At 47.3% G+C, this 26,226-nt stretch overlaps 1 pseudogene; it reads left to right on the top strand.

The window, feature by feature from the left end:
* LOC146205967 (putative E3 ubiquitin-protein ligase HECTD2) overlaps window positions 1–26,226 on the top strand; it is a 198,739-nt pseudogene that overhangs the window by 135,904 nt on the left and 36,609 nt on the right.

Raw genomic sequence — 26,226 nt, 5'->3', positions numbered from 1 at the left:
GACAGCGCCTAACTAGAACAGTACGATGTGCAAAGTGAACAGGCCAGATTTTCATGCATATGGTTTGATTATGCTTCCTGAATAGTGTGCTTATATCTAGGATCACTTATGAGAAAAGCAGTGCTTACAGAACGGGAACAGAAGAGCAACACATATGCGCCAACTAGCCGAAATCAGCACTCTGCATTAATTCGTCTAAGTTCACATCTCCATAGCTGATCTGCTTCATTCCGGACAAACCCGCATATGCAAAAGCCGGGAAACGGATTGTCTGCACTGTGAAGGCAAGAGCGGCAAAAAAAATGAAACTCACCCGGAACCTGCATGACGTCCTACACACCTTTCACTTGGACCGCGCATTTGCCAATAATATCCGAGGACACTGTCACAACGGAAACTTATTCGCGCACATAGTACACAGACGTCCTTGAGCATATAGAATTTGCAACAGCGCACCAAAGTGTTGTTTCAACAAGCGTCAACAACTTGAGCGGTCCGATCGAAAGGACACAGCAACACAAACTGAAGGGCTTCCCCAGCCATTCCTGCAGTTCGCTGTTTCTTTTCTTTTCTTTTTTCTTTTTTTTTTGGGGGGGGGGGGGAATGAGCTGAAGGAAGACCCTTTCTTTGGACAGAGAGCGGGAAAGGACCGCGCGGTGGTGGACGCATGTGTATCCTTCCGAGAGCAATGCTGCTACGTCCATCCATGTCTCCACCCGGTGCCTCAGGGAGATCTGATAAGACCAGCCACAGCCGCCTTTTGAGCCCAGCCGTGGACTAGCGTGCATGGTCTGCCCACCGCTCTGATATATATTTTTCTTTTTTTAACAGCTTTCCTAATGACAGCTGCCCTCGCTATGGCAGGGGGGGTGGGGGGGGGGGGGGGGAAGGAGGGGAGTCAAGCGCCTGTCGTCGGCGCATTGCCACAGGGTGCAAAGCTAGGCGCACACTGATTGTTTTGTGCGTTATCTGTCGCCCTCCCAAGAGGTCTCCAAACGAAGCGCCGCTAACCAAACCTCTCGGGCATGCAGGCTGAGGTGCACCCCGGCTAACAACGTTCCGGCTTACAGCCTTGTAGAATACTGTAGCCCGCCGAATGGAACATCTTCCCGCGGCCTAGTACGAGCAGTGGCGTTCGTTGCTTCGTTCACACTTCACACTGCTTCGAACCCATTCTCGAACTCGTTCACTGCTTCACACGAGAAGCAATCAACCGCTTGCACAACAACATGGGAAATCCGCGGAAGAGAGGAGGCCTCTTTCCTTCCACAGAAATGGCTAAGCACAATCAGGTGCACAAAAATCAGGGCTGCCATAGTTTCAGCCTGCCAGATGGAGATCCTAGGACATACCACGACTACGCGGAATTGGGCTTACTTTTATCTCAGCTGTCTGGTTTATTAATATTGAGTCAGTCTTAGAGTGAATGTGGGGCGCTGAAGATGAGAGGTAGTGTTGAGCGTTCGAGAGCAGGTATCACGCAAACCCTCGAAGCCTTCTTCCCTAAAGTCTTCCTCTTCTTCTGACCTGGTAGACGTTTTAACAGTATGCGAGACAGGTGCTCTCTGGTGCGACTTTAGCCTTAGCGGCATGTATCTCAGCTGGTCATCTTTTTGTTAAGAAAATGTAGGGACACTTATTAAAACGTTCTCATAAAGTCCGAAGCTTTGGCTTTGAGGCAGTGGGTCTTACTCGAAGTCTAAGCGTCCTGGAGGGCTGGAATTCGACGTCACCCTCTCATCGCATAGGTCAAAAGCACTCAGTGCGGACCTCTATAACCAAATGTGAATTGATGTTTTGTAGCTTTCCTGAAATCTAAAACCCTGCTTTACGTCAGTTAAAAATTCCAGTTCAGCGGTTGCCCTATTCTGCAGCATTGAGCCTACATCACTTTTTCGCTTTATATCGTGACGTACCAAGCACAGTGAATCATGTTTTGGATAAGAAGGTGCTGAAAGCCGACATAAACGTGGTCCACCTCTAGAGTGAAGCTGATCTTGGCAAATTAAGTAATGGCAAAATAAGAACACTGGCACGTTGCCGTACGTGCGACTCTTTAAGTTATCGGATAAGGCGACGGAGGCTTCAATTGCTAACACAAGTGGTGAATTCCATCTTAATGTATAGTATGCTTCGTATACTTTTCTGCTTGTTTCGAACGCGAACTTCTTCAAGATTGTCGTTTCGCAGAATGGAGGTGCACGTTTTTGGAACAGAACCACGACACTGACGACATAGACGGCCAGTTCCCCACCACCCCGCCAGTGCGTCTAATCCTGCGTGGAGCTCTGAAGTGCGACGTTTCTGCAACATCCAATTTGTTCTGTGTAGCTTCTGACACGGGAGATTGGTATATGGTAAATGACGGCACTCTCCCTCGGCACGAACCTGCCTAAGTGTTTGATACTGCATCCTTAGCTGCTTGTGCTTTCCTTGCACTATATTGCACAAGCTAGCCTGTTTTTCGTGTACAGTGATGACTACCAATACGTCATCTTTCTGAGCCATGTTTTTTAAGCGGTGGGAAATTTGATAGTTATATGGAATGACAACGGATCTTGTACCTTGCGCTTCTTCAGCGCAGCGGTGCTGCTTTACATCCCTAGCATCCCTGGCAAGGTCCTCTAAAACAAAGGTGACCACCTCAGAGGCAAATCTTACACTGGGCAGTGTTTGCAGCCAGACATCCACGCTTATATGTGCCTATCCCCGTAGGCAGGATTTGTCAAGAGCGGCATACAGGTAGTTTTTAGCAATGCTCTTCTTAGGAACCTTTGAATGAGCTAACTGCTGGTTTAAAATACCTTCTTTTTTTTATAGCGAGGCTGATACCTCAAGCATGGTTTGATTTTGCAAACAGCAACACATGTATCTAAGAACTGCAAGCACCCTTGCGCACCCAACCCGAAAGCGCATTCGGCAAAGAATTAAACCTGGTACAGTATTGTCATATCCCCGTCATGTGTGAGTCTATGACAGCATTCAGCCTTACGATCGTCGGGCATTCCGATGCATTAAACTTATTCTGAATACAGAACAGATGCTAAAATCAAAGAATATTAAAGAACCTTCTCCGGTGCAGGACTTCAACAGGTTAGCACGAAATGAGAACACTCTATAGACTTTGGATACTGGAAATGAAACAACTCTTTCGCGAAATTGTGCTCAATGCTCACACGCTGTAGTTATTACTTTCAAATCGATGCTATGTTAACACCCATCTCAAGAAAACTGTCTTAAGAAAATAGAAAAAATAAAACTTAATGCTATTGAAATTGCGGAAAAAACAATGCGCTGTAATTACGAGCCACACATATTAATGAACGATTTGGCAATTTTGATAATTCACAACAAGGAGAAAATCGATAAAATAAATAAAATTTTTCTTCTTCCTGCAAACACATGACAAAGATTGCAACGGATATTGAACTGCGGTTTATTTTATTGCAGCTATTATCAGCACAAATTCAATGCTGTTTGTTTATTTCCGTTGGTTTTGTTGCGAATTGTAATTTACACAACTTATTAAATTTTATGTAAAACCTTGCTAACCAAACAGTCAAGTAACACTGTCAAGAAACATTTCGCATGCGTCGGCTACTCATGCAAGCTATCTGGACGAGAAAAAAAAAAAAAACATGTGGCTGGGTCCCAGCAGATAAGATCACCCCACCTCGGTCTTTTGTGTTCAACGTTTCTCTGCGCGTCCCCTCTACTTTAGACGCGCTTTTTTTTTTTCTGGGCGTGTTTTTTCCTAAATGGCAAAGAAACTTTAGCAGTTAGAAACGGGGGTCCTGTGTATTTTGCCGGTACTGTCGTGTTCTGTGAGGCTGGAAAAGGCGACATCGTTCTCGGTGACTTCCTGGAGCTTCCTAGGGTCGTTTTTAGACTTTTCTTCACCACGAGCGCCGGGGCAATTTTGTGGCTTTCGTTCCGGCATCTTCTATAGCTGCAGCACCTGTGCCCCGTTCCATTACATCTGTTTTCTATACAAAACATGCCCAGTGGAGGAGAAAGTGTGTTGTCCCTCATGCCTTTCGGGTTGCCGCGTGTTTTTTCTTACTGCAGAAACTACGCCTTTCGTGGAACATTTGCCCTCGCCCCTCAAACTCTGTATCTTTCCCTCCCTCACCCTCCCCTCACCGCCTCTGCCCTCCCTCACCCTCGTCCTCATGAATTTTTCAGCGCCGATCCTCCCTCGCCCTCACCTCACCGAGTCAGATCCTCACGAGGTGAGGGTGAGGACGCCCTCATGAGGGTTCACCCTCGTAAGGATGCCCATGTCTGGTGGCTAGTGCTAACGATGTCCAAAAGCGTATAAATATTTTGGGCTCAAATTTTCGCATGGTGTTACAATTCCGCCTAACAGGTTTATACTTTCCGGCAGGTTTCTGTACTGCCGGTGCCCTTTTATACTGAGCATTGTAGCCAAGAAATCCATCTTACAGCGAGTTTCGGAACAACAGATGATATTAAACGCAAGGGAAAGCACACTAATAGATCTGGAACATCGTGTACTCCCTCGCAGAGACAGATGCACTAAATTATGTTAAACCCGGCTAGGCCTGCTTTAGTCTAGGCACGCGGTGTTCTTTTCACGTTCCTCTCGCTAACTGTTCCCGCACGCTAAAATGAACGAGATTCTGCACGATTATAGGCACGCTTCCTGATAGGCACGCTTCTCTTCTCTATCATGTTGCGACGTGGAGAAAGCCCACAGGGGACTTTTTCCGCATATTTCTTGAATCAAATCTGGTCAGGGCGGACGTTAGGCCGGTGGTCCTTAGAATCGAAGGAGGGAGAGGAGGCAGAGCAGGGGGGCAGGAGGTAAAACTATCACCTTCACTTCACTTTAGAAGAGGACAGAAAGCATGGAAGTTTTGAAGCGAAATGTTCACTACGCTAGGTAGAGGCGGTTGTAGAGTGGCACTAAATTTGACCTTCGGTGACCTTGACCTAATAAATCTGGGTGTCCACGATTCCGTGGTGTCCATCCAAAAGTATACTCCGCCTTTCTTTCTCCAAAACCTAGCTGAATTGGAGAGACAGTCCTCTGTTGGTGCGATGTCCGCGCACGTTAAAGGCCCCCTGGTAGCCGAAATTACTTCGCAGCCCTTCACTACGGGAACTCTTTCACACTTTACGCTACCACTTCCACCTTCCTCCCTTCCTCCAAGTCTGGCAGATACTGCTCCTTTCCTTCCTTATACAACAATGTACAATTTACAAGAAAAAAAAATATGAAAACATGACCTTGACCTGTTTTTGTGTAAGTGTCCACCATAACCGTGGTGCCCATCTAAAAGTGTAATTGGCCTTCCTTTCCACACAACGTAACTTAAAGAAAAAATCTGAAAAGAAAAGCAGCGGACTGAAAAGGCGTTGTTACAGAGGATATCGCTGCAACACTCACAGCTTTCGCTCTATCACAAGGTTCAAGCCATGCTTTACCCCCATGTTTTTCTTGTTATTTTTGCAATATTTCAAATTCTGAATTGAAATATATCCTCCGCAGAGGAGCCTGCTGAACCGCGCAGTTAACCAGGCGCCGGATATTGATTTGTTCTTTCTCAACCTGAACGTTCGAAGGTCTCATCTCGTGTCGGACTCCCTCAACGAGGTGAGCAAGCAACTATGTTACCTTCTTTTTGTGCTTTCGACTGAGCACCGTTCACAAAGAATTTTATGAGGCCAGAGAATAACTAGGAACAACACCCATCTTATCGCTGCCTCAGATTTGCCCGGAAACAGTGGGATCTGATTAAAAAAACTCAAAGTTACTTTCGTGGGCGAACCAGGGCTGGACATGGGAATGCTCACAAAGGGCTGGTTTCTTCTGCTTATCACGCAGATATTCAGCCCTGACTACGGTGGGTGATATATCTGGCGATACGTTAGCACGAAATTTACGCGATTAATTCATGCTGTTCATTTACTACTCGTCGTTTCATTGATATTTGCAGCCGTGTTAGTATACAACAACAAAGCGAGGTGCTCCAGTTTCAGCACTACGCAGCTCGGGAACCTACTAGAGTACAACCTCATAGGCGTTATATCCTTTACTGTGCGCAAAGTGGGATGCGTTGTTGAGAAACATGATCGGTACCGAGTATCGCTTGATTGTTCATCTCGATTGTAGTGCTCGTCTCGTCTTTCTTGCCTGCCTTGTCAATATCCTTTAAGCACTATGAACCTTGGTTACTTGTGTGCTGCCTGGTACAGGCCTACCTCATCACTAGCAACAAGCTCTCGCGAACTGTAGCGGACTACGTAGAGCGAACTTTTATTCCTTACATTTAGCACCTAATGGAGCTCGCCGTCTATAACTCAATCATTCTGGACCTCCACTTTCCCACGGTGTGCTACAAGAAACTGCTCAACCCTCCCGTCGTCCCGCACAACATTGAGAATTCATACGTCGGGATGTGCAAGTTCACGATAGATGACCTGCAGGAGTGATGCCGGTATGGTTGGTGCGGCCGGTCTCATTGCTTTGCTTTTTTGTAAGCTCAAGTTCTTTTTTAATTAAAAAAGAGGGGCAAGGAGTAGGCTGTGAGCAATTTTGGGGCTTGAAGTTGCGCCTGCAACTTTGTCCATACGCGACAAAATTATCTGCCAGCGTTCTCCCCTTCTGTAGTGTCTAGCACACCCCAATTCCGTTATAAGTTCTAACTCTGTTCTTTCCGTTATAAGTCTGCGCTTGTACTGAATGTATATGCTTAGAGCTCACGGCAGCCTTTCTGAATTGTTCAGGCGAGCAAACGAAAGCTAGTAAATTAAAACGACAAATCGAAGTTTTAGTCTCCCGTCGAACACTTCTCTAGGTCTTGCAATAGAGGATGGCAGAGACATGACCGGCAAAAACCCAATTGTGAATAGCATATATTTGGGTATAATAGCGATGGCATTTAACGGAAAGATGCCAAGGGTAGAATAAAGGTAGAGTGTTTCGGAATCTGTCTATGCGGACCCCTCGTTCACAGTGCAGGTGAATGGTGAAGGTAGTGGTTTTATACCACATAGAGCCATGAATGTAGTTACCTCATCAAGGTTTTCCCGCTTGCGATTTAAATCGAGCAGTCTGAAAACATCTGACTATTTATGCACAACGTGAGGATAAAGTGGCATGGTTTGTTCCCGATGCGCAGGGGAATCCAGGGCGATGCATATAGAAGGGCATGTGGCTAAAAGACTGCTTCATACGGTCACGTGATGGTGGCACTGCCGTGGGCACAAAAGAACAGACAGCCGTTGTAGCTCTGAAATCAACACTTTACTGGGCTGACTTGCGCCTTTAAAGTACTGTGCAACTCTACGGCAGCGATAGCAGCAAACGCGCTCGCTAGTCGCTAAGAAATCAGGCACTAATTATCAAGTGGTCCGTTGGCTTGTATAGCATTTTGAGTTAAAATACTGAAGTGACATTGGCTGTAAAAAAAAAAAAAAAGGCACCGTAATTGAGGACTCGGATAATTTTGATCACCCTGGGGGTTGTTTGACAAGCACTGGCATCTCGCAGCATACGGCGTCTTGCGATTTGCCCCCCCTCGAATCGCAGCCGCTTCGGTTATAGGATCAAACCCACGCCTTCGGGATTAGCAGTCACCCTAGCGACTGAGCCATCCGCTGCGGTGTCAATGGTTCGTTCTCTATGAAGTTTTTAGCATACCCAGTACAATAGCACTCTTTTTATAAACCAGGACATAAAATGGTTTCCGGCGCAGAAAGGAGAAAAAAAAAAGCCACGCCCCGCCGATAGCAAGGCGACGAAGAAAAAAATGAGGAAAGCTCGCACTCTCGTGATACCGCGCGACACGTTCGCTCACGAACTGAGCTCGGCGTCTGCCACGTAGCCAAGAAGAAGCGCCCGGTAAATATTATTTAGGGCTCATGCAAGGCTTGCGTCTCATCTTCAGCCATTCGACACTGAACGAAGTCCTCACTCCATACTCAATTCTCGTTCCAGGTCAGTGAAGTCACGCTTCTCTACCTCCTTCCACGGAAACTGAACGCAGGTGATCGCCGGAAAGGACTTCGACTGCAGGTATGGCGGAATAGTTCTTCCATCTGGAACCAAATGCAGCAAACGAGTTCGAAGTCCAGCCGCTGCAAAGGGAGCGTCTCTTCTCTATAGGAAGCTGCTGTTCCCTTCCGTATTTCGGTGGCGCAGCACTGGTCGCAAAATTCTGAGATGAAAGCACGTTCGCCTTGGAACCATTTCCTTGAGCTGGCCGCCTACATCGAGGCACTCTTCCTCAAAACAACGGAAGCAGGAGTTTCTCTTTTTTTGGGTGAGCTGAAGCGTGTTCGGGAGTCTGTCCAGACCCAGGCACTCAATCCTGATATTGCTAATGATTGCGCCCTTGCAGCACCCAACATATGCCAGCCGCCATGTGGCCTCGGTGGCGTCAATGAAGAGGGAGTACGAGGCGGCGAGCTTCCGGCCTTCTCCAGCAACGGTCGCCCTGTCGATGCACCGCGAGCGCTTCTACCTTGTGCCCGTGGTGGCGTCAATCAAGAGGACGTAGATAAGGCCGACTTTCCAGCCTTCGGCAAGGGTCGCCATCTTCATGCACCGCGTACGCTGCTGCCACCTGGCCGCGGTGACGGTGGCTTCAATGAAGAGGGAGTACATGGCGGGGAGCTTTTGGCCTTCTTCAGGAAGGGTCGCCCTGTTGATACACTGTGTGCGCTTCTGCCATCTGACCGCGGTGGCGTCAATGAAGACGAACTTCATGTCGCCAAGCTTAAAGCCTTCTTCAGCAAGGGTCTCCCTGTTGATGCACCGCTTGCGCTTCTTTCATCTGTCCGCGGTGGTGTCCACGAAGAGGGAGTTCATGGCGTGGAGCTTCCAGTCATGTACAGCAAGGGTCGCCCTCTTTATGCACTGCCTGCGCTTCTGCCACCTGGCCGCGGTGGCGTCCATGAAGAGGGAGTGCATAGCGCGGAGCTTCTAGCCTTCTTCAGCAAGGGTCGCCCTGTTGATGCACCGCGTGCGCTCCGGCCACATGGCCGCGGTGGCGTCCATAAAGAGGGAGTGAATGGGGCGGAGCTTTCAGCCTTCTTCAGCAAGTGTCGCCTTGTTGTTGCACCGCGTGCTCTTCTGCCATCTGACCGCGGTGGCGTCAATGAAGAGGAAGTACATGCCGCCGAGCTTCCAGCCTTCTTCAGCAAGGGTCGTCCTGTTCATGCACCGCATGCGTTTCTGCTATCTGACCGCGGTGGCGTCAATGAAAAGGTGTATGATGGCGAGCTTCCAGTCGTCTTCAAGACAGGCCGTGTTGTTGATGCACCGCGTGCGCTTATGCCACCTAGCCGCGGTGGCATCAATGAAGAGGGAGTACATGGCGGCGAGCTTCCAGTCGTCTGCAAGACAGGCCATGTTGTTGATGCACCGCGTGCGCTTCTACCACCTGGCCGCGGTGGCGTCCATGAAGAGGAAGTATATGCCGCCGAGCTTACCGCCTTCTTCAGCAAGGGTCGCCCTGTTGATGCACCGCGTGCGCTTCCGCCACCTGGCCGCGGAGGCGTCCATAAAGAGGGAGTGCATGGGGCGGAGCTTCCAGCCTTCTTCAGCAAGGGTCACCTTGTTGTTGCACCGCGTGCTCTCCTGCCATCTGGCCGCAGTGTCGTCAATGAAGAGGAAGCACATGCCGCCGAGCTTTTAGCCTTCTTCAGCAAGGGTCACCCTATTGATGCATCGCGTGCTCTCCTGCCATCTTACCGCGGTGGCGTCAATGAACACGTATATGATGAGCTTCCAGTCGTCTCCAACACAGGCCGTGTTGTTGATGCACCGCGTGCGCTTATGCCACCTAGCCGCGGTGGCATCAATGAAGAGGGAGTACATGGCGGCGAGCTACCAGTCGTCTCCAAGACAGGCCGTGTTGTTGATGCACCGCGTGCGCTTGTGCCCTCTGGCCGCAGTGTCGCCAAAGAAAAGAGGAAGTACATGCCGCCGAGATTCCAGCCTTCTTCAGCAAGGGTGTCCTGTTGATGCACCGCGTGCGCTTCTGCCATCTGACCGCAGTGGCGTCAACGAAAAGGTATATGATGGCGAGCTTACAGTCGTGTTTAAGACAGGCCATGCTGTTGATGCACCGCGTGCGCTTTCGCCACCTGGCCGTGGTGACATCAATGAAGAGGGAGTACATGATGGCGGGCTTCCAGCCTTCTCGAACAAGGGTGATACTGTTGATGCACCGCATGCGCTCCCGCCATCTAGCCGCGGCAGTCTCAAAGGAGACCAAGAAGAGCTTTGCGACCAGCAGTTGAATGCTCCACTGAATGGCTATCCTTTGATAACTTAACTCCATTTCTACAATGTCAAGAAATGTCTTCTTGAAGGAATACGATGAGGAACTTGGTGATAAATTGTTGACTAATTTGTGCATAATCAATATCTGACGTACCGAGTGTGCTTATATCAACATGCTCTCGATTACGTCATTGGAAGAGAAAAGAAACTTTAGGTGCTACAGTCTTCATCCGACAGTCACAGTTGCCACAGTTGCTGACTGCCACTGAGACATCTCAGTACAGTAAGGGTGCCGGCAGGATGCGTGTCATCAGTAAAGCCAATATTTATCAACAGCTTTTACCTCTGAAAACTATATAGAGCGCCATATTTTTTCGACGTCGTTGGTAGCTACTGACATTGGTCTTGAATTGGACAAGCGACATCTTCTGCACGGTTATGTGCTTGAAGGAACTCTTCCTGGCAACCTCCTATAGGACAGGCAGCTTTTGAATGTTTAAAAGTACCCCGCTGGCATGTTATTAGTAATTTGTATTGTATCCAAAAACTCTTAGAACAGCGTTCGATTGTGTAGAAGGTGGAGCGCATAATACCAATTTCACAAATTTTGCACTTGTTGTTTCTCGTGTTTCGTGATAAAAGTTTTGAGAGTGGTTTTGTAATGAGGGGCTTTTTGTTTTGCGCCAGGCTAAGACGATAATTCATTTTATTGTCTATCGCATTTTTCTTGACTCGTGATATAGTATTAACCCGTGTTAACCTGAAGTAGTATAAATACTAGGCTTTTTGCGTTTCTGTGCATCGTTTCCAGAAGCAGCGTTCGTTTTGTGGAGATAATTCGCTAGCTGCTAAACGGTGAACTGCTTGCCGTGTCGAGAGAAAACCCCTACTCTGGCCCTTTACTTGAGGGTTGCAGTTTTCCCATTCAGTTCAGTTCAGTCGTTCACTGGGGAAGGTAATGGCAACCCACTCCAGTATTTCCTGCCAAGAAAACCCTATGGCCAGTCAGTTTTCCCATTAGCCATACGTTTTAGTCTAAATCGGCTACAAGCTCAGTCGATGTCGTTCTAGATGAAGTTCGATGCAAAGTGTATTTTTCTCGGGTAACGGTATTGTATCTCGAAAACAGCATACAACAAATGGGGCTACTTCAAACAGGCAGCCCCAATAATTTTTTCTCTCAAGCGAAGGCCAAAGGGTTGCTTTTTGACCCGTGTATTTTGGCTCTGGCGTCAACTCGAAGTTACGCATCTCAAGAGAGGCAGAAAAACACTTGAACTCATCCCGCTTATACCGTTTCGCTCTGAAGAAGTTTCTTAAGTGCCGTCTATACCCTTTACCCGTCCCGAATGCTCAGTGATTAGGTCACCTAACTACTGAACCGGAAAAGCCGGGTTTAACCATGTCCGCGCCAGCCGCCTTTCTATAGAGGCAGAATGTGAGAGAGTAATGCTAATTAAATGGAGCTGACTCGAAGTCCTATTCAGTGGAGAAGGGGGCAGGGACGCGAATTAGCAAACCATATCCTGTAGGAGCACTCGAGCAGACGACGCTCTGGCGCGTGGATGGATGGATGGATGGATGGAATATAGGAGCGTCCCCTTTGAAACGGGGTGGTAGCAGTAGATAACATGCTCATTTTTCTTACTATATCTTAATTATTGATTTGGAATGGTTAACTAAACCGTCATTCTATTTATTAAATTTTTGTTCCTACATTACTAACAGTATGTCACTTCTCTGCTTTTAAGCCACCAATCTTCCAGTCGTTTTTTGCTAGTTTCCACCGCCGGTTTATTCACCCGGCCACTGTTATCTCTAAACCCTAGAGCTTCAGGAACAGTGATTGCGCCTGCATCAACTTCCGGATGGATACCATTACATTCGAGTATAATATGGTCAATTGTTTCACTGGAGTTTCCACATACAGCACATGCGTCATCTCCATTGTTAAATTTCTTTTTGTAGCTGCGTGTTCTAAGGCACCCTGATCTAGCTTCAAAAAGTAGGGCACTGCCTCTTGAGTTATCAAAGAAATCTTCCTTCTTGATCTGCATTTTCCACTTTCGGTATAGTTCGTGATTCCTCTGAGCAGCGCCACCTGGCGACAAATAGTAGAAATATTATCTAAACGAATAAGAACGAATTTAAAGGCCACTGTTCCCGTTGTTTTGTGGCGCAATGCATTAATACCACCCATCTCTGCACTGATGCCACTGAAACATCCGTTCGACTCCCGTGTTGCATTTCTTTTTAATATTTTTTTTGTGATTGCCTTCACCTTAATTATTTCCTGCCTTCAGTGAGTGTATGTTACCTTTAGGTTGCGTTCACAGATACCTTTCAGCAACAATCGGTATGGCAACGGTTACACTAAGCAATTACCTTCCCCGTAATTATTTCCTGCCTTTAGTGAGTGTATGTTACCTTTAGGTTGCGTTCAGAGACATCTTTCAGCAATAATCGCCGTTTACAGTGAGTATGTTACCTTTAGGTTGCGTTCAGAGAGACCTCTCAGCAACAATCGCCGTTTAATTAGCTGAGAGCGTCTTCTGCTCCAGTGCGCCTACGGGATATGGTTTGGAAATACGCGGCAGGGACAGGGAGGTCACATTTGGATGTCTATACCTGCCTCACGTGCAAACTCCCAGAGGGATAGCAGCTTGAGTCGCGCCCGTGCGTCGTTGCTCGGTGTAGTCCAAGCATATGAATGTGGTGAAATGGCTTGGAAGCTATTTTATTTTGATAACCAGGGCAGTCCTACAACACAGAAGAACGGAAATCTGAGCTAGTTGGTGCATTGCAAGATCAAAAAACAGCGCGGCTACTTTGGACAAACGGACAAGCGCTTGTCCGTTATTCTCCTCTCTGTCCCAAGTAGCCGCGCTGTTTTTTGATCCTACAACACGTGTTTTTTGGGCGAAATGTTGGACAGTTGTGTACTGTACGATATCAGTTCACGTTAAAGAACTCCAGCTGGTCGAATTTACCTGAAGCTCTCCACTGATACGGCGTCCCTCATAGCCAGAGCCGCACCCCGTCATGGTGGCGCAGTGGTTAAGGCGCTCGACTGCTGTAAGCAAGTATGCGGGATCGAATCCCGATCGCGGTGGCCGCTTTTCGATGGAAGCGAAAAGAAAGGTACTCGTGTACTGTGCGATCTCAGTGCACACCAGGTGGTCGACATTTCTGGAGATTTTCACTACGGCGTCTTTGAGTGGAATTGCGACTTTAAATCTCATAAACAAACTAAACCAATCAGTCGTAGCCAGGGGTGCTGTGGGTCATCATTAAAGCTTATGAACCGAAGTAAACTATACCGTAAAAAAGCAAGCAAAGTGGCTTGAAGACTTTGGACCAAAAGGCGCGCATAGTTATAAGCAACTAGTTATAAAGTCATGCGTCATGCCATTAAATCGAGGTGTTGTATAGTTTATCTGTGCCTTCGGAGAGAGTGTGCCATATGCCTGAACAATGTTCCAAGTCTCGAAAATTTCTGGTCAGTGAAGCAAAAAAAAAAGAAAAAAAGAACGCAAATAAAAGATCAAACGTGAGCGTGCACTAAAGAGGACAAAACAGATCAGCCTAGGAGCTTGCCGGGCCTTCTTCGCAGTGGCTACAGGAAGAGTGTAGGTTTCATCGACATCAACCAATGGCCTCTTTTTCTAAAGCAAGAATACATTCGACGGGTACATTTCTACCTTCTTCTGTACTTCCGTAAGTAAAAACTCACACACTCAAGTACGGTGGTAAGGGCATTCCAGTTACAAGCGAAAATAGAGCATGTGAGCAATCCATCGTCCCCAAAATTATTGAGAGAGAGAGAGAGAGAGAGAGAATCTATAAGGGCAGCTAATCACTGTTGGGAATTCGGCGGTATCGGAAGCTGATACCTTTACTTCGAATTTGATCTCCACCGGTGGCAAAAGCCGAGTGACACGCGAGGCGCCGCTCCTTTTATACCTTTCAACTGCTTTCAACTGCTTTCAACTGCTTTCAAATGCTTTCAAATGCTTTCAACTGCTTTCAACTGCTTTTTCCAGTAAATATTTTTGAAGTGCACTGTCACCTTTGTCGCATTTCCTGGTTTTCTCACTTCTTTTCGGCGGTCTTTTGACAGTTATGCGACCAGCTGCACATTTCTTTCACACTGAAGGTCCTGCTTGCAATGAACGCCAATGCAATAGAATTACTGCTTGAAATGAAGGAAACGTGAGGCGCTTTCAATTTTATGTTAAACGTTAAGCATTTAGCACAGCACTGAGACATGGTAAGAGCGCAATGATGTCAGGATTGAGGACTGGCCGACGAATGTTTGACCGTCCTCGGTCTGCTCGTTCTGGTCTTTGTGTCGCCACGCTAGTACCTCATCTCATTGTGCTAAAAGCTACCAACTGGCCCAGCTGTCTGCATTAAGTGAAATAAGTATCAAAAAATACCACTAGACGTAAACAACCATGTCATAACTTGTTTTATGATAAACTGCTTATAGATTTGAAGACAGAAAAGGGAATCAGCTAACGTACATATGAATGAACTGGTAGACAAACGCACCTTCGAGCGCAGCAAAATTATTGGTGTGTAAGCGACAGTACGATTTGCCTCTTCTTGCGCAGAATACGTAGACCTGTACGTGGACTTGGTCCTCAACAAGGCCATCGCTCAGCCATTTAAAGCCTTCTATCTGGGATTCCAAAGCGTTTGCGCTTCGAATGCGCTTATTGTAAGTAGCACAACGAAAGAGAGAAATATATTATCTCAGAGCTAACGATTCGTGGTTGCGTTGCTTTCAACGGCAGATGCTTCGCCCGGAAGAAGTGGAAATGCTCGTCTGCGGATGTCCGAAACTGGATCTGGACGAACTACGAAAAGTCACCGTGTACGACAGCTTTGAAGAAGACGAACCAATTATCAGGTAACAACTTCTTCCGAGTTCGTGGGCAAGGACATTACGAAAGGAGATTTAAAAGCATCAGCCCTTGATCACCTAAATTATTCTTTTCATCTGCGCGCGATTTTAACTTGGAGAGATTAATAAGCGACAATTTACGGTTGCTTTTTGTCTTTTGTGCTTGCTATCTGCGAGACGCGAAAGACGTGCCAGCCCTGTCAATGCTGCGATAGTGCTCACTGTGTCGACCATTTTGATTGGCCTCTGTCTTATACTAGAGCACCTACTTGTCTAGCAAGCTGTGACAAGTTCGCAGACAAGTGCAGCCAATACGTTCAAAACCGAGGCCCACAGTGCAGGCGCGGATTGATGTGGTGGAAGCCTCCATTATCCTCAGGGTCCTTCGCCGAGCCTCAACTGCAATACGACATAACAGCGAATATCCTCATACACTCATTAGTTCCAGAGAGAGACACAGTATTACAAGTTTGATAGAGGATATCTCAAAATACTGCGACGGCTCGCGGCCTGAGCAGCGACCTACAAGGTCAGAGAAGGAGCGCTCGGACGTCGCACTTGGAGCGCGTTCGTGAAGCCTTCCACAAAGATATGATCACTCAGCGCGAAGAGCTATCTCCACAGCTGACGTCACACTATTTGCGCTGCTTTGTGGAAGGTTAAACCTGCATAATTGTGATCTATATAGGTTGTCCATCAGTGGCGAGGCATCGATAAGCAATGGAAGCTCGGCTACTGCATCACCATCTTTGCTATGATGAAACAAGACCACCCCTTGCTCCGCCCCGCCATGCTGCTGTCAGCTGGAGCACACGTTCTTTTGCTTTTGAAGAACAAGATAAATAATTGAAGAGAAAGAAAAAGGAGAAATAATTTTTCAAGGGAAATACAGTGGAGATAAATGAGTAAAAATTGGCAGCGGCTTAACCATGCTTGAACGCAGTTAGCTCAGTTTTACATGGCTTTTGGGGTGTTAAGCGTTTGATTTTTGGATGCTACTCATCGAAACCTTTTCAGCGATATGGCTTGACGTTGTGACGTAAAGTTAGATAATTAATCACAATAAAGTAATTATCGGTAATTAGTCACGTCCGGCAATTGCTGTTTTATTGCGAAAGCAATACTGCTCGCAGTTTGAGCCGTCAGCGTGGCCCGGCGGTGACCACCATTGACCTTTGACCTTTAGACGACCCCCGTAGACGACCCCAAGCTGGCAGGAGCTGCCAACTTGGATATCTCGTTTCACATGGGACGGTTATGTAAGAATCAGCCTGCCAGGACCCTGGCATTCACGTTACTCCTAGAGCCCAATAAGGCACGTTCATACGGCTTGGTTAAAGCGGGGCTTTATGTGTGGGCTGGAGAAGAAGAAGAAGAAGAAGAAGGAGAAGGAGAAGAAGAAGAAGAGGAAGAATAAGAATAAGAATAAGAAGAATAAGAAGAAGAAGAAGAATAAGAAGAAGAAGAGGAGGAAGAGGAGGAAGAAGAGGAAGAAGAAGAAGAGGAAGGAGAAGAAGAGGAGGAGGAAGAGGACGACGAAGAAGACGAAGGCGACGAAGAAGAAGAAGAAGACGACGAGGAGGAGGAGGAGGAGGAAGAGGAAGAAGAAGAATGCTCGGTCACCAGCAGCTATTGCTTTCGCTCAATATTCGGTTCAGCAGCGTCGAACTCTTCTTATTTTTAAATTACAGTCGATATAAGCTATCGGATAATATATAACTTGATTCTCTAGCTATAAAGTAAATTTTCATCACAATTTTATAAATAACTTTAATTATGGCGCGTAATTGGCGAAGCGATTAGTTTGTCATGTGATCTTATATTAACTTAGCACAATACATCGGCATGTATGACTTGTTATTTTCATGAAGTGCATACCTTTTATTGTCATCCAGAATGTACTGTGCTATAAATGGCTATGTGTGCGCTGAATAAGTATTCATCTGAGCCTAATTAAGCCGTCCTCATCTTTTCGTCGGGATTTGAAGCTGGCCGAAGCAATATGTGCCACGTTATATTAGACAATGTGCAGGAAACTAGTAATAGTGTTTTTCTTTTTTAAAAAAGTTTTCCTATCAAGCAGTGTTCAAACGAAGCGGTTTCCTATATTTATGATATCGCAAAAGGAGACATGCTGTAATTTTGATTAGGCAGTGCTTCAAAATGTTCTAAAACCTTTAGTGCTACGCTCTGTGAGGTTTCAGGTGTTCATAAATAGCTGCACACCTTTGGTGGAAACGAATACCTCTAGTGCCTATTGTTTTGTTTTTTCGTAAACACCCAGTATTGGGCAGACTACTCATGGGGGAACAATTCGGTAAACGAAAATTTGGAAAAAGGCAGTAGTTATCATCGCCATTAAAAATTAAAAACCGAAGGAGCCCTAATGCCTGCTTCAATGGCTGTTTACAAGTATTTTCTTGAGCACACATCTATCGGTGGTGTGTTTCTTTTGCTCAGGGACTTTTGGGACATACTCAAGTCTTTCAACCCCGAGGTGCAGAAGCAGTTCCTCCGATTTGCAACGGGCAGCGACAGTGTACCCGTCGGCGGCATGGGGGAAATGGCTCTCAAGATATCGGTTCAGAACGGTAACACAGAAATGTAATCATAGTCGTCGTATGAAGAAGTGTTATTGTTTATTGTTAATGCTCACTTCGTCCACAAATAAACTGAATTTCATCACTACGGATCACTGTGCTAGGATCATACGGCCTTTCTTACCAGGTGTCACGAAATCGGCGCCCATTTTCATCAAGCCGGTACGGCGCGAGGCCCGCACGGCGTCGCGTGGAAGGCATGGAGAGCAAAGCCCCCTTCCCCGCGCGGGAGAGCGCGTAGCTTTGTACGCGTTGTTGTCACCCTCTTTCCCCTTGCCCGGGGAAGACGGTGGTTCATCGGCCTGGAATGCGCCAGAAAAATCGAGCATCTTCTATGGGACCCTAGCCAATGACGACGCGCGGCTCGACGGGAGGAGAAGAGGGAGCTATAACCAGCGAAGCTATGTGTGTGTGCGCGCTAGCTTTGGCGCGTGTTAACAAACAGAAGCGACCGCGCCGCTTGTTGAGTCAGTCAGTCAGTCAGTCAGTCAGTGTTTTGCGACGTGCTCGCCTCTGCTTCGGCTGGACTCCCGGGGATCACCCGCTGCTGGCAAGCCCACGGACTTTCAAGGGAGCGGCGCTCGTCTCGTATGGCGGCCACATCGTGACTCTTGAGGCGTCGGACTGCAACAGTGCCCGGTGAACAATTTGGTGTTTGTTTATGTAACTCTCTCGTGTTTGATCTGTTGTAAAGCCTGTGTTATTGAATCATTCTGTAGTTGCATGCTTAGCGTTTTTTAATCTGTGAACCTCTCGTCTGTGCGTTTTAAGTGATCTTGTGTGTTCCTTTGTATCGTCTCTTGCTGTGCATAAAACTGTGTTTTGTTTGTTACCTCTGACTCCGATCCTAACTCTGGTTTGAACCGGCGACCGCTGGGCACCAAACGACCACCCCCTTCTGTCACTACAAGGTAGTTGAATTCCGGCTGAGCTTGCCACGCAAGTAGAGAGCATCTCCTTTGCGACCGGAACAGCTACCCCCACTCACTCTAAGGATGTCTGGGAGTGTGCGCACCGTTAAGGGCGCATCGTTAATAATACCCCCATAATTATTAACGGGTGACACCAGGCAAATTGCAACCGATGGAAAGTATATATCTCCGCTTGATCTCGTAGGCTGTGTCATTGTGATTTTTTTCCCTCCTTGAAACGGAGGCAACGCATATGGAGAAGAAATAACGCAGTCGTTACCGAAGACTTAAGCATCTTAAACCTAAAAAGTTAGTTTTTTTTTATTAATGCGAAAGCTTTTAACGGCTCATACTGTCGTTGGACAAAGTGTGTCCCGCTTTTGCGGCGGCTTTCGCGTCGCGTTCCTTGGCACGCGTTTAAGTTTGGGATTGCAGATGGCAGGAACGCTAGACAAGATGAGACTTCTCAGGCTCTCGCCTTTCATTACTTTAGTTGCTGATGTCCCTCGAAATGTTTTCGAAACTTCACCGTGCATCGTTATTATGACGTTTGCTTCAGTTTCATCGACGCCGCTACGAAACGGGTTTATGCGCTCAAGCCCGTCCACTCGCTTCGCCTGTTCGAAGCTAATTGAACTCGTCACACTCTGAAGTTGAAGGTTCCCCCGTATTACCCGAAACACGCTTCCCAAATGAGTTAATACACTCGCAAACCCACAACGAGCCTCATTAGTTTCAGGTCAGACTGTATTCTGGATGGTGTTGTTTCAACCTATCTGATGGCTTCTCTCCCCGACATCGTTGCCCGACACTAGTGCCAAACTTGCTGGTGGAGCTTTTCGATGGCTTCACTGTTTGAAGTCGTTGCCCGACTGGAGTGCCCAACTTCTTTTGTGGTTGATGTTCCAGATCACAGCTCGACATGACTGCCTAACATAAAAGGCAAGAGTACTGGGCAGTTAATCGCAATCACACTGCAGGTTTTTGTAGTGCTGGCGACACTGACAGTAACTGCATTAGAAACGCTTTCGTACATGTGTGACAAACGTTTCTACCATCGATATTGCTTGGATACTGAAAGGTGTATTGGGGATAGGCTTAACCAAAGCGTTTGATAATATCAGCCACTCGGCCATCCTTGACGGCCTGTCAGATATTAGCGTAGGGACGATGACCTTTGATTACGCCAAATCATTTTTCAAAGACAGAATAGCAATTCTACACATGCGGAGCCTCAGCTCGGAAGAGATTAAATTAGGAAACAGGGGCAAACCACAAGGGGTCATCTTATACCCCGTCCTATTTAATGTAGTTATGAAAGGCGAAAATTAGGAAGCATCGAAGGGCTGAAAACGAGCGTCTACGCAGGCGACGTGAACGTTTGGCTTAATGAGGGCAGCGATGCGTCTATAGAGGGAAGGCTCCAGCGGGCAGCCTACATCATCGACCTCCATGCCTAAAGTCAGGGGCTGAGCTTCTCCCCGACGAAGTCGGAACTACGAATCATCAGGTCTCGGACGAGGACAGCCAACGCATCTCCTCCCAAAATCTCGATAGAATTGAACGGGAAAGAAATTGCGCAAGTAGATGAGATCCGAATTCTGGGCATGCTCATAAGCAAATCAGGAAGCAATCCCACGACTATAGCTAAGCTAGACAAGCGTGCAAACCAAGCGGTAGGCATCATTATAAGAATGTCGGCCAGAGGTAGAGGGCTAAAGGAGTAGAACAGGTTGAGGCTGGTCCAGGCCTTCATCTTGAGTCGGATCTGCTACTCAACCCCATTCCTTAAGATCAAAAAAGCAGACAAAAACAAGTTAGACGCCATAATAACGAAATGCACGACACGAGCTCTGGGACTCCCAATCTCGACCTAAACCGAGACACTAGAGGGAATGGGGGTGCATAACACATGAGAGGAACTAGCGGAAGCAACGAGAGCGGCGAAACTCGAACGCCTAAGTCTAACTGAGACAGAACAGCAAATTCTAAGTTGGGTAGGACTGCAAGGGAACAGAGGCACTAAATACCAGACATTCCACATTGAGTCAAAAATTAGGAAAACCCTCACGATCTTACCGATACCCAAGAACATGCACCCTTAACACGATCAGGAAAGACACCAGCACAGAGCCAAACACTTGGTAACAAAACTAAGCAGAATGCCGCCCGAGACGGTTGCTATACACATACGCCGATTTTGACGATGACGGGAACTCCGTCTCAGGGGTAGTCGACGGGTCCGGAATCGAGCAAGACAAGATATATACAAGTGCAGTAGACGACACGGCAGCGGAGAAAGCGGCGATCGCCCTGGCATGCGTTAGTACGGACGCGAAGGCGATCATCAATGACAGCAAATCGGCAAAAAGGAATTTCTGCAAAGGCAAAATATCACACTACGCGTTGAACATATTATCGAAAATCGACATAGACAGAGGGATCACCCTAACCTGGGCCCCCGCTCACTCCAACATACCAGGAAACGAAGCGGCCAACGCCCTTGCCCGAGCGCTCATTATCCGGGGGGGACGCCGGCGTCAACCTAACTTTAAGGCCGAGACGCTCGCGACCTACAACAAAGTCATCGAGCACTACAAGTTAGGACGGAGGAAATATCCACCCCCAGATAGGTCCCTCACGTCCACGGAGGCAGTCACCTGGCGCCGCCTGCAAGCCAAGAACATGTTTCCCAGATGGAGATACCTCACGCAAAATGGAAATCCGAAGGACCAATTCTGCAAATTCTTTAAAGATATAGGAACTCTAACACATATCCTCTGGGAGTGCAGCCACTCCCTGGGATACAATTTATTCAAAGACACAGAAGCATGGGAGACCAGGCTTGGTAGCGAAGACCCGGTGACACAGGCCAACATTGTTCGTCTGGCAACCGAAGCGGCGAACCGCTTCGTCTACTAACTCCTGCCACTTAGTGTGACATCGGGCTCCGTGGACGCCTGCGAGCGGTACCGGAACTCCGGTGTCACCTCTTCCGGACAATAAAAGTTTTCACATCCACCTGAGAGGTATAGTGCTTAGTGTTTAAGTGACCGAGATCTGCTCAGAATTGTCTTATGTTAGCTGCTGCTAAAGCACTTGCAATCACAGCTAGGAAACAAACGCGCAGGCGTTTCGTGAACAGCAGAATGAAATAATTAGAATTATGTTGATCAGGTATAGCTATCAGCAGAAGATATTACACAGTATCAAAGAAAAATGAACAAAGGTTCAAAGTTAACCTCAGTCACAAGCCAACGTTTTGACGTGACTTCTCTTCAGCTGGGCATGACACCCATCACTGGCAGGGTATCTAGGTTTTGCCTCGAAAAGACAAAATGTGGTCCAGGCAGACGAGCAGGGCAAAAAAATGAAAGGATGTTTTTTGGGGACGGATTTCTCAGTACTGAGAACCCGTGGTTCCGTAACGTGGAAAATAAATTAGAGGCGACATCAGGAGAAACAAATTAAGGGCTTAATACACTGTGATGTACAGGTGCCCATGAAAGCTTACAGAACGGCAAAATAAGAATAAAAATTCAACTGTCGCAAATCTACGCGTACAGCAAGGACATGGTGGTGTTTTGGCCGCTTCCTTGTGTGACCTTTACAATCCATCCCTCAATGCCTGGCAGGACGTTTAAATACAGGAAATAAATTTGGCTTTTTATTGTTTTACACATTCCGAAAACATTGCACATTTCCCTGCTGCTGTTGGCTTTTAATTTTCCTTTTCAGGTAATGAGATTATTCACCCTACGTAAGATCAAGTGATAGGTTTTGGAAATTGTTTTTAAGATCAAGTGATAGGTTTTGGAAATTGTTTTTTTAACGTCTCAGTTCAGCCAATTATGCTATTATGCGTACCATCCATACGAACACTTGTCGGAGAAAGTGTGACAGATACTGTGCCTTTCCTCCAGAAGTCTCATCTTATCTTGCGTTCCTGCCATCTGGAGTCCCAGACTTGAACGCGCGCCAAGGAACGCCACGCGACAACCGCCGCAAAAGCGGGACATACTTTGTCCACAGAAGTATGAGCCATTAAAAGCGTTTGTCTTACAAGACTTCGACAGACAACGAACGCAAGGTAGGAGTTTCTTCCGTGCAAGGGGACACGGGACAAATTTTTGTGGTAGAGATTAGAACGCCATGTTTAAAAGCGCGGTACATTCAGGTATGTGATAACTGTATTGCAGTGTTTGCAAAAGTTAATACTGGGGCCGAACTTACCGTTGTTCCGTCATCTTTTCCCGTTCTCCCTCTGAACTTAACGAGAGCCGACGAGGTATTGACAGGCGCGAGTGGTTCACGCCTCAATATTTTGGGCAAATTCGAGGCAAAAATTGCTTGGAAATGGAAACGTTCTCGCCAAGCATGTTGTGTGGTAAGCTCGCTAACACATGTTCTTCTCGGTTTGCCCGCTCTGGAGGCACTAGAAGCTGTGATGTTTGTCGACTCAGTTGCGCAAGAGGGGTCTACAGGTAGCGTTCCGGGCCCCGAAGTTTGCAGTAACCTGGGCGCTATGCCAAGAGAGTATCGGACACGGCTTCGCCCAGACGCGGTTCCGTATGCTATAACTGCACCACGCAGAGTTCCGATTCCGCTCAAGGAACGCGCCTGCCTTGATCTCGAAAAAATGGAGCAAATGGGCGTTATTCGTAAGGTTGACGGGCTACGGAGTGGTGTGCCGGTATCGTACCAGTGCTAAAGTCGAGTGGGTATGTCAGGACCTGTGTAGACCTTACACAATTGAATAAGTGCGTTCTACGAGAGAAGTTAATCTTCCCCACAGTGGATCAAGCTGTGGGTTCTATATAGCTGGCGCGAAACTTTTTTCTAAGCTGGGCGCAAATTCTGGTTTCTATCAAGTACGCCTACGCAAGGCTTCGGAGGAATTTACTACATTCATTACACCCTTCTGGCGGTAGTTTCACGAGGTTATCTTTCTGAATTACTTCAGGGGCTGAGTATTTCCATAAAAGAATGTCCGAAATCCTTGCAGACTTGCCTGAAGTCGTCAACGTAATGGACGATATTTAAGTCTTTGGAAACAACCAGTAACAACATGATTCTAGACTTGGCAGACTTGGCAGGTTGGCAGAATCCAATCTATACGTTAAACAAATACAAGTGTGTCTTCGGTTTTAAGACGCTTATTTTTTTGGGTCATGTTCTAAGTGAGGAAGACGTACAACCCGATCCAGCTAAGAAAAATGCTGTGAAGAAAATAAAGCCACCGAGCAATATGAATTACGTAGCGTTCTGGGCATGGCAAACCATTTGGGGCGCTTCTTGTCGCGTCTGGCTTACACTACCGCTCCTTTGCGCGAGCGTTTGCGTAAAGATAGGGCTTGGAATGGGGCCCAACCATCACCGCCTTGACAAGAAGACCTAAGCGCTCCTTTCTGATGTCAGTGACATGTCAAACAAAGAGCCGTGCTATTGGACAATCGGCTCAATTGCTACCGAAATGGATGCTACGTTCCCAACACGTCTGACTCCACAGTGACGGACGCAGGGAACAGACGCGTGTTTGTGGGCATGCAATCTACCTTTTGTCAAACTAGGTCAATGGAACACGCTGTGAACGCTAAACAAGATGTTAGCTGGTTTGATTGCTTCTTTTCCGCTGCTTTCTATGAGACTACCGTGTGCGGTTGTCTGTTGCAACATTTGCACCACACTGTCATGACAGCCCGTTGCCGGTACAGTAGAGCAGTGTCTATCTAGCCCATGCTTGTTTTTCTGGGTTTCTTTGCTGCGAGAGCGTTTCCTAAAGAATTTGGATGTGCGGTTCTGGCGTTCATGTTGGTTAGCTACAAGTGCTGAAGGCGTGTGTGAAGTAGTCATGTTCTTGCTGCAGACGAACATGCCTAATGGTGTGTGCTTAGTTATTGTAGGAACTATATAGTTGTAGCGAAAGTCTACGCTTTCCATCGGGATCAACTTCCCTACCACAAGGCTGCACGTCATTCTTCGATAGTATTTGATCTGTTTGTCGCATTGCAGCTTGAGGTATTTCTGTTTTTGAAGATTGAAGCGAAAAGCTTCACTACGAGGTTCAGAGTCAAGCTTCGCGTATGCCGTATGCCGTATGCGGTAGGCCGCAATCGACTGACGTCACAGCCAAGGGAAGCTGCGCAGCCCCCTCGCCAAGCTCCGCCAGCGTTGCAGAGCCCTTAGGAAAGCATGCATTTGGAGGTCATCGTAACTATCAATAACCACCACTTACTAGTTAAGGGATGTTTAACTAACACTATTCAGACTTTACCTAGTACTCAGAAAGTGCAAGTCATGGTTAACTATCCCTAAACTATAGTAATGGTTAAACGTTTCGAGACGTCCATAGCCGTCATATGGTGACGTCATCGGCCATGACGGCATGACGGGATGTGACGTCATCATGACGCCACATCCGGTCATAACGTCATGTCTGGTGGTGAAGTCAGCAGGAGATTCACGAATATATATGACGCTGACTCCGCCGGGCGTTCCATCCCTGTGTGCGTGCGGCGCCTTTCATCTGGCGCTTCCTCGAACGCCGCACCACACAGCATATGACGTCACCCATCTGCCGTCAGCTATGAGGACCAAGCGGGAACGAGTTCGCTGCAACGCCGCCGGGCGGCGCTTCTTGCCTATCTCGAGCGACAAATGATGCGCCTTTCCTTTCCTGTAAACGAATTACAGAACGCCGGTGAACTTAGACGCGCTCGTCGTGGAAGCCAAGGAGAATTTAGCTGCTGGCGAACGGATCAGAAGACTGGAGAAATTAACTTCTTCTGATCCCGAGGTAGTCACTGCTTTTCGCTACGTATATCCAGGAATAGCAGAACTAAGCCATCTTTCATTACTTCTTTCATTACAAGCCCAGGTATTTCAGTTTTTAGAATTCTTTTTATTGATGAATGCAGAGATACAACGTGCATGGTGCATGTTAGTGGTGTTTTGTCGGCTACTTGTACCATCTTGGAGGAACGTTTTCTTGAACACATCTTGAACATGAATGCAGTTTGCAAAGCCCTCCGATTGTTGTATTGCCAAGGCCGGCCAGAAACAAATTAGAGGGTCTCTTAGATGTCTTTTAAGAGGAGAATGACGAAAACCTGCCTTTCCTATCCTATAATTTGCGTCCCATCGTTAGCCTCTTGTCGCCGTTCGTTGCAGTGCTACACGTAATTGGTTTACGGGAAAGGAAAGGCGCAGTATCTATCACACTCTCCGGCAAATGTCAGTTTAGACGGTACACCATCGCTCCTGTCGCGTGGCGTTCCTTGGCGCGCGTTCAAGTGCGGCATTGCAGATGGTAGGGATGCATCCCGCCTCGGCCAATCGAACGCCGCAAAAGCGGGACACACTTTGTCCACGACAGCATGAGCCATTAAAGGCTTTCTTCTTAAAACCGAGGCTTCCTTCCTATCTCGCCCTTTCTTGGCAAGATCGCGCCGTTACAGTTGAAGACAAAGGGTTGCTTTTAAAAGGAACCAGACTCGTAGTGCCTCAGTCCCTCAGAAAAGAAGTGCTAGAAAAGTTGCATGACGGGCA

Source organism: Amblyomma maculatum, chromosome 1 (genome assembly GCF_055883805.1).
Source record: "Amblyomma maculatum isolate TAMU_Amacu chromosome 1, ASM5588380v1, whole genome shotgun sequence".
NCBI lineage: Eukaryota > Metazoa > Arthropoda > Arachnida > Ixodida > Ixodidae > Amblyomma > Amblyomma maculatum.
Note: the sequence above shows the minus strand (reverse complement) of the source record. Positions and strands in the feature narration are given on the sequence as shown.